Source organism: Rhinopithecus roxellana, chromosome 10 (genome assembly GCF_007565055.1).
Source record: "Rhinopithecus roxellana isolate Shanxi Qingling chromosome 10, ASM756505v1, whole genome shotgun sequence".
Taxonomy (NCBI): Eukaryota; Metazoa; Chordata; class Mammalia; order Primates; family Cercopithecidae; genus Rhinopithecus; species Rhinopithecus roxellana.
The window spans coordinates 93,007,471-93,020,226 of NC_044558.1; the positions used below are offsets into that span (position 1 = coordinate 93,007,471).

The window sequence follows — 12,756 nt, forward strand, 5'->3', positions numbered from 1 at the left end:
GTTGTTGGTTTGTTTTGTTTTAGACACAGGGTCTCACTCTGTCACCCAGGCTGTAGTACAGTGGCACAACCACAGCTCACCGCAGCCTCAACCTCCTGGGCTCAAGTGATCCTCCTATCTCAGCCTCCCAAGTAGCTAGGACTACAGGCGTGTGCCACCATGCCCAGCTAATCATTTAACTTTGTTGTAGAGACAGAAGTCTTACATGTTGCCCAGGCTGGTCTCAAACTCCTGGCTTCAAGCGATCTTCCTGCCCTGGCTTCCCAGAGTGCAGGGATTACAAGTGCAGGGCATCGTGCCTGGTCTGCCTCTCAGTTTTAACACAACGTCCTATATCCCAGAACCCCCTTCAGCTCCAGGCAAAGCTGAACGGTTGGTGACCCTACTTGGAGCCCTGATCACCTGGAGTCTCAGGAATTCACAAATGCATTCCCTTGACAAGTAATTTCTGTGTGTCTTAAAGATGAGACAAGGAAGGCAGAGGAGTTAGGAGAGGAGGAAGATGGAGACTGAGAGAGAAAAGAAAAGGAGGAGAGGCCAGGGGCAGAGGAGAGGGAAAGGGAGAGAGGGAAAGACGGAGAGAAAAGAGAGAAGGCAAGGAGAAAGCAGGGAATTATTTAAAGGGTGGGAAAGGTAAGGAGACAGGGGCAGGGAAAAGGATAGAGAGCGGGAGAGATAAAGACAGAGACTTAGGAACTTAGCACCCCAGTGACAGAGGAAAAACATAGGCAGGCAGAGAGGGAAAGGGGAAAGGGGGCAGGGAGGAAGATGTGCAATGGAGCGGACCACACAGATGCTGTTTGGCAGCACCTTGCATGAAAAGCCTTCCAACAAACTTCGAGAAACCATTTCTCTTCTCCGCAGCCTCAGAACGCCACCCTACCATCAATGGCTGGCACCAAAACCTGCTTACATAATATGTTCTCTGCTGAAAGCTGCTTCCATTCACAAGTCACCACTCGTCATTGTGTAGGTGCATTAAAGAGGAAGACAAGGAAAAGAAAGAGAGGAAAAAGAAAAAGGCAGCTGAATGAACTCACTCAGATTATATTGAGAGATGAGAAGATATTTCCCCCCTCGCTCTCTAAATAAATCCTTCACGAACCAAACATCATTATGATGCTGTCAGATGAGTTTCCTCTTGTTGATTAATTGCAGGGGGTGGTAAAAAACCCAGCTTCCTGAGGCATGTTATCTTGCTCACTGGATGGATTACTAAACCAGAGTCTGACAGGGCTCCGTTACAATGAGATTTAAGCATGTGTTATATCATTAAAACCAATGACAGCAAGACAATTACTTCGAGGAAACCACAGTGACATTGCATACAGCAGCCTGGGCCCTCAGCACTGCTGCCTCCCGTCTTTTCCTGGCCCAAATGGGGAGCAGAGTTGGGCTAAGAAGAATCACTTTTCGCTGGGTGCAGTGGCTCACGGCTGGAATCCCAGCAATTTGGGAGGCCGAGGCAGGAGGATATCAAGGAGTTTGAGACCAGCCTGGGCAACACAGGGAGACCTCCATTTAACAAAAAAGTTAAACAATTAGCCCAGCATGGTCATGTCTGTCGTTCCAGCTACTTGGGAGACTGGGACAAGAGGATTGCTTGAGCCCAGGAGTTCAAGGCTGTAGTGAGCTATGATCATTATGCCACTGCACTCCAGCCTGGGTGACAGAGCAAGATCCTATCTCAAAAAAAAAAAAAAAAAAAAAAAAAAAAAAAAAAAAAAAAAAAAAAAAAAAAAAAATCTTTGTTCCCTCTTAAAGCCACTGCCTGCAAATCCCAAAGACCTGGCGTGGTTGGACAGCTGATTACGAAGGCCTTGCCACAAACCTACCTGAGAAACTGAGTTCTGGGGTCCTGCCTAGCAAAAAGTGACTCCTTGGAATTGTCTGAGGTTAGCAGGGAATGGGAGCAACATGCTAGGTCGTGCTCCTGTGGGATTCAGTAGCAGAAAGGAAATGGTATGTGCAGGAGGCAATGGGCCTGGTCTTACCCTGCTCAGCCCCTTGGGGGATGACGGGGGCAGTTTGGCAAAATGTTAGAAGCTTACAACATACTTAGAACTGTTATAGTTAACACCTGTAAAAGTGTTTTGCATTTTTTTAAAAAATGCCTTCACTTACAGCAGTGGGAGCTCTCCACTCAGAGTTTCTGGTGCAGCAAGCCTGGATGGAACCCAAGAATTTGCCCTCCTAACAAGTTCCCGGGTGATGCTGATACTGCTTCAGGGTGGGGAGAACCACATGGAGAACCACTGAGTTAGATGGACCACCTGATTCAGGCTAATCAGGTGACTCTGGGCATCAAGAGCTTTTTACCCCCCAACAGAATGTAAATCCAGCAACATCCCCCTTTCTCTGTCCTTTGCCCCTCTTTTGCCTGCAAGTCTAGTAATGTAGCCCCCTCCCCTTGCTCCAAGAAACCAAGCCTGCTTCACTTTTAGGAAAGGCTCTTATAGTTTCTCATTAAAGTGTAAATGACTAATAAAGCTGGATGCATTAACTTACTCCAAAGCATCTGCTCTTTAACCAAGAGCAGAGCCTTAAGAAAAAGAAAAAAACTTGAATAATGGAAATTTCAGGTATCAGTGAACTGAATGTCTTTGGGTGACTCAGGGAGCCCTCTTTGTACCACACCCTTCCTCCAAAAGATCACATTATGTAGGTAGGCACTTACTTTATCTAAGCCCCAAAAGGGATCGTGTCTTTTTTTTTGAGACAGAGTCTTGCCCCAGACTGGAGTGCAGTGGTGTGATCTTGACTCACGGCAACCTCTATCTCCCAGGTTCAAGCGACTCTCCTGCCTCAGCCACCCAAATAGCTGGGGTTACAGGCACACACCACCACACCCAGCTAATTTTTATATTTTTAGTAGAGACCGGGTTTTACCATGTTGACCAGGCTGGTCTTGAACTGCTGACCTCAAGTAATCCACCCACCTTGGCCTCCCAAAGGGCTGGGATTACAGGCATGAACCACCCCACCTGGCCAGGATTGTGTCTTTATTGCCGTTTTATTCCCAATGCCCATCATGGTGCCAGGCGTACTGTAGGTATTCAATAAATGTGCAATGCATGATAAATAGCAATGGGCACTCTGGCAGGAAGAGGGAGAGGCCTGTCCTTTCCCCGTAGCAAATCTGAGACAGGAGCCAAGTCCTTTCAAACCTTTCACCAATGACTCATCATAATCAACAAACACTAACTGAGTACCTACTGTGTGCAGGCCTCTGGCTGGACCACAGGCCCCAAACTGACATGTTTGCTAGTAAATCAATTGAGCTTCATTCATTCATTCATTCACTCAGTAAGTCATTGCTGAGCACCTGCTGTGTGCTGACCCGGACACCAAAAAATGAAGACAGCACAGCCTTGGCCCTTAAAGATCTCACCCTGTAGCACCTGAGGACTCCTACAAAGAAGCGCCGTAGCAGGAAAAGCACTTCCCAGGGAAGGGAAGGAAGGCTCAGGTTTCCTAGAGAAAATACATTGCTCAGAGCTTATAGCCTGGGATGATTCAGCAAAAACCTCCCAGGGACTTGAAGAAACAAAAGACTGAGTGGTCAACAGGACTTCTTCTGCTAAAACTCTTCTCTGGGGCCTACCCACCAGGCTCATGACTCCCCTGTTAGTTGTTTAGAGCCTCACAAGCCAAACAGAGAGGAGTCATTATGCCCATTTCACAGAAAAAGAAACTGAGTTCTGGGGACCTCCAGCAACTGGGGAACTGCAGTGGGGAACAAGAGGGGCTGGCAGCTCCTGTCTCCAAGCTTTGTCCTCCCTCTTGTGAGTCACAGCTACACAACTAGCCCAAAGAACTCACCTTCCTCTACCTCACCCTGCTCTTGTTTTGGTCAGGGGTGATTTTGCTGTTACCATCACCAACATCGCCCCCATTACGAACATTTGTTGGACACTTACTCCTTGCCAGGCTCAGTATAAAGTGATCATGAACTCTTAAAATTCTCACAACTGCATTCTTATTCCCATTTTGTAGATGGGGAAATTGAGGTCCAGAAAGGTGAAGTGACACAACCAGAAAGTGCTAGGACCAGGATCTAAGCCTAGGAAATTTATTTCCAGAGCCCATCCTCTTAATCCCTATATCATGCTACCCCAATAAACCTAACTGAAGCAACTGAGGCTCAGAGAGGTTGAGGGCCTTGCCTGAAATCACACAGCAAGGAAATGTCAGAGTCAAAATTAGAAATAAGATCTGACTGTCCCCAGAGCCCACACTGTAGCCCATGGCTGGTTAAGGAGGCAGACAGGTGTGAGGCACAGAAAGGAGGGGGCTATTTCTGCAGTGCCTCCTTCACTCTCTCAGCACATCAAGGCTCTCCATCCTGGGTGGCAGCTGAATTATTTAAAATCATCAGCTTCAGCCCACCATGACTGGGTCCCAGAATTATTTTTATCCCAGATTATGGCCACAGCTCTTAACAGAAATAAACCACACTGTTTTCTTCTCGTTGCCTTCACATCAATTCCTGACTTATCTGCAATTACAATCAGCTCCCCACTGAATGAGGGTGAAGGGCAGAAGACAGGTCTATGTGTCATAGTGGTTTTTATTGGAAAGCCATAAACTCTGTAGGACCCATTCACAGAGAGGGAAAGAGTTAGAACATCATATCACATCCTACAAAGAAAGCCCAAGAGCAGCCACCCCAACCGAATGCACATCTTCAGACAAAGCAGCCAGTGTCTGTACAGAGCAGTAAGAAGGAGAAAGGCAGAGTGAGCTGGGGGAACTGACTTTCCAGGCTACCTCTGTGGAATCACAGAATCTCTGGCTGCTGCCTCTCTCCTGCCAACCAGAAAGGAAATGTCCACATTTGTCTCCATGGCTAAGCTTCCTGATTACCAGCACGGGCTGGAGAGACACTGCTGAACATCCTGCCTCTGTGCCTCAGGCTGGATGGGGGGAGTGGGGACTGCTGGAGCCAGGAGTGAGGGGATGATGCCTTGGTCTTCATAATGGTGGGTTTATATGTTGCTGCCATAACTTACTGTGTGGTCTTAGGCAAATTGTTTTTCTTCTCTGGGCCCCCCGGAAAGGGTTAAACTAAATCAGAGGTTCTGAACTTGGGGGGCTGCTCACATGGGCATTACAGAGGATCCACCAACCCCCGATGTTGTGTGTTTGTGTGTATATGCATCTTTTCAGAGTAGAGGCTCTCCAAGGGGTCCTTGCTGCTACTCCTGAGAAGAGTCTCTATGGAGCCTTCAAGTGCTGCAAAATCTACATCTCTGTGCCTCTGAGGCCATAAATAAAGCAGACCCCTTTCCAGCTGAGCTCAGGATTCTAGAAATCTGGCAAAGTTCTCACAAGAGACTCCCCTATCCCCATTCACCCCAAACAGGGCTTCTCCCCGACACAGGATAAATTCTCAAGCACAGTGCTAACCCTTCCTAGAAATGTGGGCGTGTGCAGTCACTCACACTCACACACATACCTATGTCAGAGTCAGAGAACCCCAGAACTGGAAGGGGACTTAGGGCCACCCAGACAGACTGCCCCATTGCATAGATGGGGAAACCAAGGCCCAGAAAGGGGAGACAGCTGGGACTGGAACCCAGGTTTCCTGACCCAAGTCCAAAGCTCTTTCCAGAAGCTTCTGTTTCCCTCTCCCTGGTGCACCACAATGCACCACTTCAAATGTGACGGGGGAGGAGGGAGGGCGGCCTCTTGGATCTTGGCCAACTCTAAGGAACTGAGGCAGCGGAGAGATATTTGGGAAGTGTCCACATCTGGACACCCAAGTCTTAGCTATCCCAGCTGGGCTGGCATGTACTGAATGACTAAACCAGTTGTTAAAAGTATTAAAATATTAAAATAAAATAAAAATATGAAAATATTAAAATTAAATGGGGACGCTCCCCTGAGGCCTCCGTGGCTCTCTTGACAGCCCCCTGAGATCCCCCAAACCTCTCCATAATCCAGCAATTAAAAGATTAATACTCAGTACAGCAGGGCTCCCCTAAGATCCCCTATTCCAGGACCCTAGCCATTCTGATCAATTAGTGCCAAATTTCAATACTTTAAATATCACCCATAGCCAGATCTGTGGTTCTTTATTTGAACAAGATTTCCATACGTTCATTATTCACACTCAAAGCTTCCCAGTGAGGAATCTAAGGCAACTTCCTCCTCAAGGTCACCCAGCAAGGGAAACTAGGATGAGAAGTTAGGGATTTTCAGGACCAAATCTTTGGCACTAACCACTGGACAACCCTCCCCTTCTGCCTCATATGTCCTGCCTGAGCAGGCACATGCTCTGGGATTTCAGCATCTCTTCTTGGCTATGGGGCTAGAGAAAAAAGGAGTGAGTGAACCCTGCTTATATTTCAGGCTTGCCAATCTCTGACTGTTGTTTTATTCCTCCCACCTCCAAGAGCAAGAATCTAAAAAGGAAATCCTTGGGGGTGCAGAACACTGAGGTGGCCCCTGAGATAATAGCAAAGATGCTAAAAATAAGGGCATTCATTTCCAGAAAAGTAGATGTAATCAAAGCAGAAAGCAAGGTGAAATCCCCTTTTGATGGGTCACAGATTAGCATCAAAGGCATTTCAAAATTAAATGTGAGCTTTTGGATTCAGTTTCAAGGTACTTCCACTTCCCACTCACTAACAGGTTGGTGCAGCCTTTCCCCATCAGGATCTTGGAAAAAGAAACTAGTGCAGGGGGATGGTCTACCCTGGAACAAAACTGAAGCTGGAACCTGGAATCTTTCCCCAGAACTTGAACAAGCTTTGTTCCCCTCCTTCCTTCTGAGACAAACTCAAGGATAGAATCTCCCAAGCTAGTGCCAGGATGCTCCCCCATACAATCACTTACAGGTTACGCCACCTGTGAAAATAAAACATCATCTCCTCTGCAGGCAGTGGCTGCTCCCTTCTGGCCAGCCAGACCACTCATCCTAAGCAGAGTGTGGCCCTTTCCTGGCTCCCAGGTCTCCCATCTCAGGAAAGCGAGAAGAGCCAACCTCGCAAAAACCATCACAATTAAATTATTCAGCTCTTCCTGGAATTGGGTACAATCTAAGCTCTGTCCTGTGCAAATCTTACCCAGTGTGCCCAGGCAAGAGTTACCCTTCCAGCCTCAGGTGACCCCCTCCCCTCCAGGAATAAGCACTCACTTGCTAAGTCAGAATACCCGGAGTCCCTCCATGCCAGACTAGCCACTCCCACAAAGGGTTAACTCTTTCAGAGAACTGCCGGCTACTTTCACCAGCTTCTGCTGCAAAGGAGAGGGCAAACTGGGCAGAAGCCACAATCTTGATCGCATTGCCTACAACATGAGCACATTTTACCCCCTCCCTGGGCACTAAGCCAAAACCTCATTTGGCTTTGGGATGCCGCTTAGGTGATAAAACACTGCAGAATGTAGGCAAATAAGCATAGTCGTTCCTCGATACCCTTCTCCTCCCAACTACCCTTTACCCCACCAGTTCATGCACACACATCACAATTGGGATTCTAATACCCCTAGCCCATCTGCACAATCAAGGAGAATATCACTTACCGCGACGCGGGAGGATTGCAGGGGGAAAGGGTGAACCAAATTCTTGCCAACTCCTCCCTTCCCTATCGGGTAGGAAGACGCTAAGTCCCAATGACTTGGTTCAAAAGCTCAGCGGAGGTGCCTGAAAGAAAATTGTTCATTTGACTCTCCTACTCTTCCCAAAATAAAATCAAAGCACCAGTGCACACACACAGACACACAGACACATCAACTACCCCTAAATCATGCAGGACCAAGACAAAAAGAAATACCACTGCCAGAAGCGGAGAAAACTCGGACCAGCAAGTGAGTCAGTGGACAAGGGACAGTGGCTCCCTCAGACTGTCCTCCACATGGATGAAGGTTTTCGCTCTGTAAGCCTCTCCCTCTCTCTCTCTCTCTCTCTCTCTCTCTCTCTCTCTCTCTTTCCCTTCTGCCTTCCTTTCCAGTCCGCGTAGGCAACTCTGGGCTGCTGGCAGTAGACGAATCAATTGCTTTCCCAGAGCCGGTTTCTGCCGCGGCTGCCACCACTACTGCAAAGCCCTGTGTGAGCAAGGGAAGCGGGGCGGCAGCTTCCCAGCGCAGGGGGAACCGAGCGGGAACCAAGCCTGCCTCCCACCCCTGATTTATGTGTGCGGTGCCTGGAGAAAGAAAGGTGGGAGGCCGGGAGGGGAGGTTGGGCGCACCAGAGATCCCAGCTGGTCGAAACGGCAACCAGGGGATTGGCGGTCAGCACCACGGACAGCGCTAAGATGCGGTGGAGGAGGAGATGGGCGGGAAGCGAACCCCTAGGCAGAGAAGTTAAGTAATTGGATGGTTAGAGCAGAGAAGGGGAAGTCCAGAGGGGTGGGGGACGGGACTTCTCGACATCACACAGTCTAGTCAGTGACAGCTTACCTACCACACACTTGTTCTAATACTGTCGCTCACTCTCAGAGCAAAGGAGCTATAACTTCGCAGCCCCTGTCTCCCACACGCCCCCAGTCCTGCGTTGCTCCTCTCTGCTCAGACAAGAGTTTAGCCCCAGTGTGCGGGGCTCCCTAAGTGGTTTTTACCCTCAAAGTTTCGCCCAGCTGACCTGTCCTCACCCCCACTGCTGCAAATTTCTGACCTGTACCTGGAGTTTCTCAGAATTCAGAGCAGAAAAGCTGAGGCATAAGAAACGGAAATTTCTAAGGGGCAGGATGGCTTAGTTGAATAAGCACTTGACAGTTTTCTGGAAACCAGATACAGCCCCCTTACAACCCTAGAAAAGTCATTTAATGTTTCCAAGTCCCATCTGTAAAAATGATAATATAATGACCTCATTTTTCCTAAAGATAGGAAGCAAGAGGTTAAAATGCAACAATAAGAATACTCAAGCTGTGAACTGCCATGATCTCATGATCCATAACCTGTCCTACAACACAAATGTTTGGACAGAGCAATAAAGGAATTGACAGCCCACCTAAGATGGCATGGGCCAACCTCACCCTTCAGCATGTGGTTTGAGTGGAATGAAGGGAAATTTTAGGTCGAAATCACACCATTGAGCCTTGGCCAAAGACCCTTCCCTGAAAGATCCAGACTGGCTTTCTGAAATGAAATCGCTATATGGACAATGAAATAAAAGTATCGAAAGGGGAAATATGTAACGAGGAATGGATTTCCATGGCTCCCGGTGCTCCAGAGCTCAAGGGTCCTATTCCTGCTAACTTTGGGAAAGGGCTCATGTTGGAAAAAGGCCAGGAAATATCAAAGAGAACAAGATCTGCGTAGAACTTCTTTGTAAAGTGAAGGAGAACTCTCTCTATTGGTGACTCACATCTAAAGCTTCTCATCCAGATGGCCCAGGGTTAACTACTACATTTGTCACTTACTTCTCCCCATGAGACACAGGAGTTAAAATGAAAACATTTAGAGCTTCATTTAAAAAAACAATTTTTCAAGACAGTGTCTCTGCCAGGCACAATGGCTCACGCTTGTAATCCCAGCACTTTGGGAGGCCGAGGTGGGTGGATCCCCTAAGGTCAGGAGTTCGAGATCAGCCTGGCCAACGTGGTGAAACCCCATCTCTACTAAAAATACAAAAAACCAGCCGGACATGGTGGGGTGCACCTGTAATCCCAGCTACTTGGGAGGTGGAGGCAGGAGAATCACGTGAACCTAGGAGATGGAGGCTGCAGTGAGCCAAGGTTGCACCATTGCAATCCAGCCTGGGCAACGAGAGTGAAACTCCATCTCAAAAAAAAAAAAAAAAAAAAAAAAAAAAAAAAAAAAAAAAAAGATAATGTCTCACTTTGTCACCCAAGCTGTAGTGCAGTGGTGCAATCACAGCTCACTGAAACCTTGAACTCATGGGCTCAAGTGATCCTCCCATCCCAGCCTCTCCAGTAGCTAGGACTAAAGGTGCACATGAACATACCCTGCTAATTATTATTTTTTTATTTTTTGCAGAGACGGGTCTCACTATATTGCCCCGGCTGGTCTTGAACTCCTGGCCTCAAATGATCCTGCCTCAGCATCCCAAAGTACTGGGATTACAGGTGTGGACCACTGCATCTGGCCTAGAGCTTCATTTTATAGATGGTGATAATGATGATGATGGTGGTGGTGGTGGTGGTGGTGGTGGTGGTGGTGGTAATTGTCATCATGACGGTAATCATGGTGATGATTATAGTGATGGTGTTGATTGACAATGATTATGCTGATGATGTTGATGGTGATGATTATGGTGGTGGTGGTGGTGACAATTATGGCAGCTATTGAAAACCTACTGTGTGTCAGCCCTTCTGCTAGGAACTTTACATGTATCATCTTCTGAAGTCCTCACCATGACCCTTTCAGGGCACTAGTATTATTCCCATCTTGCAAATGAGAAAACTTAGAATTAAGAGATAAAATTCCTTGCCCAAGGCTTCACAGTAAGTTATAGACATTGCATTCAAACTCAGGGTTGTATGATTCCAAAGAACATGCTCCAGGATGTCTCTCTCAGAGTCCATTTCAAATGCATTCTACAAGTTTGACGGAAAAATTTCATTGAATATCTTCTGGGATGATCCTGTGACATAAATTCAGTGTTCTCACTTTACAGATGGAGAAACTGGGGACCAGAGAGGAGAAGTGACTTGTCCATAGTCAAAGAGCTAGGAAGTAGCAGAGTTGAGTATAGAATGTAAGCCTTTCAGATGCCAGGACCTGTGGTCTATTGCCTAGGGCAGTCCCAGGCACATATGAAACCCTCAATAGACAATTTCATTTGTTTTATTTGAGAGAGTCTCGCTCTGTCACACAGGCTGGAGTGCAGTGGTGAGATCTCGGCTCACTGCAACCTCCACCTCCTGGGTTCAAGAGGTTCTCATGCCTCAACCACCCAAATAACTGGGACTACAAGCACGCACCCCATGCCTGGCTAATTTTTGTATTTTTAGTAGAGACGGGGTTTCGCCATGTTGACCAGGCTGGTCTCAAACTCCTAACCTCAAGTGACCCACCCACGTCAACCTCCCAAAGTGCTGGGATTACAGGCGTGAGCCACTACACCTGGCCACCTCAATAAACATTTGAAGAGTGATTCAAGAAGCCCAAGGAGAAATGAAAGTCATCTAGGATCTGGTGGTGGAATCAGAACCCAAGTAGTTCCCAGGCCTCCTGGCTTCCAATCCCAAAGAATTTCTCACAGCTTCCCTGGCCATTAGGCATGTATTCTGGGAGGGCCTCTCATGAATTCAGCTCTCCCTTAGGGAATGCCAATAGCTACCAGCTGCTGCATACCTAGACACCTACATGTGTCAGGCATTGTACTAAGCACTTTACAGTGATTATCCCCACACTTCACAACGACCTGAAGTGGGTGTTGTTATTGCCCAATTGCAGACAAGAAGACGAAGGTTCAGACAGATGATGTGAAGCCCCCAAGCTCACACAACCAGGGAGCAGCAGAGGCAGCGATGCAAATCTCAGATCTGTCTGACTCCAAAGTCTGTGTTTTCATGACCCTGTCAGTTTTTCCTAAACCAGCCCCCCTAGAGACCCTGTGGAAATGAAAAGAGGCCTCAACTGACCCTCTACTCTGGTTTCAACTAGAACAGTTAGTGGTGCTTTTAACTGTTTTGCATACTGGGCATCTGCCCAAGCCTTCATTGAAACAAGGACTTTGCAGCAAAATTAAAAAATAATAATATGGTTGAAACCGGAACTCTACACCCTCTCTGGTGAGCATACCATCTAGGAACTAGCCTTGCCTTGTCAGGGGACCTTGCCCCACCCTGCCCACCTCCCTGGTCACCACTGCCAAACCCCTCTTCTGTCCCCGGTGCTTCTGGAGAGCCCTTTGTTCAAAGAAGCAGCTGCTGCTGTAAGCTCCACCAGCCTGTAGCACTGCAGCAGGGAGACACCTCAAAACACAGACTCCTCAAGGCTGAGCCCAGCCAGGCTCCGACGCTCTCGGGGCTTCATTCAATGATAGAACATTGCGAAGATTCCTCAGGCCCCAATTCAGCAAGGTGCCTTGCTGTACCCTTGTTTTATGGAGCAGAGGCAGCCCAGTAAGACGTTCCATCACCCCAAAGAGGATGGGAAATGATGATGGTAGTAATAGCTACAGCAACAAATGCTACCCACTACCTCCTGCACAATTTGTATATGTGCAGCAGCATTATCTCCTCCTCCCAAAAATCCTGTTTCAGGATGATAATGGTTTCATTTCTGTTTTATGAAACTGAGACTCCTAAAACAACTAGCCTGAGGCCATTGAGTTCACAAGTGGTGAGACTGGAATTTGAACCAAGACCCTGTGAATTTATGATCATTATGCTATCTGGCATTCCTAATTCCTAATCATCTCTCCTTTTGCAGGGGGCATGTGCTTACTATTTAGCAGGTGCCATGCTTTATCTCCCCAGCACTATTCATGACTGACAACAGTGAAAGGAGGTTGTGTTGCGCTATTTACCCATTTTCAAGATGAGGAAACCAGACATGGAGAGCTCAAGTGACTTGCCCAAGATAACATAGCTAGGAAGAGGGGGAGAATGGGGTGTGAATCTGAACAGTTTATCTCAAGGTCTTCTGTGCTTTTCTGTCTCCCAAGGAAATGGGCACTGAGATAGCCCAGAAAAAGAGAATGCTCCCATTTCACTTAGCAAGTGTGGTAGGCAAAATAATGACCCCAAAAGATGTCCACATTTTCATCCCCAAAAGGGGTTAATAGATTACCTTAAGTGGCAAATGGGACTTTGCAGGAGTGATTAAGTTGAGGATCTTGAG

The 12,756-nt window shown here is 47.6% G+C and overlaps 1 protein-coding gene across 8 annotated transcripts in view; it reads right to left on the minus strand.

Annotated features, from left to right (window-relative positions):
* The window catches only part of RPH3A (rabphilin 3A), a 333,538-nt gene that overhangs the window by 110,137 nt on the left and 210,645 nt on the right, over nt 1-12,756 (minus strand). For 4 of the 8 annotated variants that reach the window (XR_004059720.1, XM_030939668.1, XM_010368748.2 and 1 more), the window contains exons 1-2: nt 7,779-8,055; nt 7,528-7,648 (exon numbers count right to left, since the gene is read on the minus strand). The gene's annotated coding sequence lies outside the window, so the exon portion shown is untranslated. Of the gene's footprint in view, nt 1-7,527; nt 7,649-7,778; nt 8,056-8,192; nt 8,263-12,756 lie in introns of those variants that run through there. The other 4 variants (XM_030939666.1, XM_030939665.1, XM_030939664.1 and 1 more) reach the window with 4 other exon arrangements.